The 1,114-nt window shown below is 41.8% G+C and overlaps 1 pseudogene; it reads left to right on the top strand.

Annotated features, from left to right (window-relative positions):
- The first annotated feature begins 435 nt into the window (after window positions 1-435).
- On the top strand, window positions 436-806 carry LOC132680256 (large ribosomal subunit protein eL31 pseudogene; annotated as a pseudogene).
- Window positions 807-1,114: the final 308 nt, after the last annotated feature.

Here is a 1,114-nt window from a genome sequence, read left to right on the forward strand (position 1 = left end):
ACACATTAACTGGTAGAAGGAGGCAGATGGGTACCTGATATATTTCCACCCTTTTTTGAAAACTGTGAAGAAATCCTTTTCAAACATGGACAAAGGGTATAAAATTCACAAAACAGTAAATAAAATAGGCCAACAAAATATTAAAAGATGGCTCTCTCAATAATCAGAAATATAAAAAGTAATCCAACATCAGATAATGGACCTGTCAAGTTGGCAATAAAAAAAAATGTGAAATCCAGATTTGGTGTGTTAGTCAAAGTTCTTGTTGCAAGAAATACAGGTTTATCTGGATTATACTGGGATGGTTTTTAAGAAAGTAGTTAGATAACTCACAGAGTTGGGGAGGGGTATTAGAGGGCAAGGCCTGAAATCGAGCTTGATAGAGTAGTTCCCCAAACCATGCTTAGGAAAGTTTTCCAATCAGGGCCTGGCACAATGGCTCTCGCAAAGAAAGGTGGGAAGAAGAAGGGCCATCCTGCCATCCACGAGGTAGTGACCAAAGGAGACACCATCAGCATTCTCAAAGACATCCAAGGAGTGGCTTTCAAGAAACGTGCCCCTCAGACACACAAATCTGGAAATCTGCCTTTGAGAATATGGGAGCTCCAGATGTCCACAATGACGCCAGGCCCAACAAAGCTGTCTGGGCCAATGGGACGAGGAACGTTCCAGACCATATCCAGGCGTGATTGTCCAGAAAATGTAACGAGGAGGCAGATTCAACAAACGAGCTGTATGCATTGGTCACCTATGTACCCGTCACCAGTTTCAAAAACCTACAGGCAGTTACTGTGGATGAGACGTAGCTGCACTGATCGTCAAATAAAGGTATAAAACTAAAAAAAAAAAATTGTCTTGAAAAGGAAACCACCACAGCTGCTAGTGTCCCATGTAACGAAAGTAAAAACCATCGTCATTTCCTTTCCACTTACGACACTTCTGGATCAGGAAACTTGAAACCGCTTTACCCAGCATCCTGGTACTCATTCCATTATGGCTTGCAGTACAACAGATTTTGTAAAGGGCTTTTTTCCTCAAGCCACCTGCCACACATATAGTATGACCCATGTTACAGCAAAAAAAAAAAAAAATGAACTGGACTCCTTGAGAGCCC

Source organism: Panthera onca, chromosome A1, assembly GCF_046562875.1.
Source record: "Panthera onca isolate mPanOnc1 chromosome A1, mPanOnc1 haplotype 2, whole genome shotgun sequence".
Classification (NCBI taxonomy): domain Eukaryota; kingdom Metazoa; phylum Chordata; class Mammalia; order Carnivora; family Felidae; genus Panthera; species Panthera onca.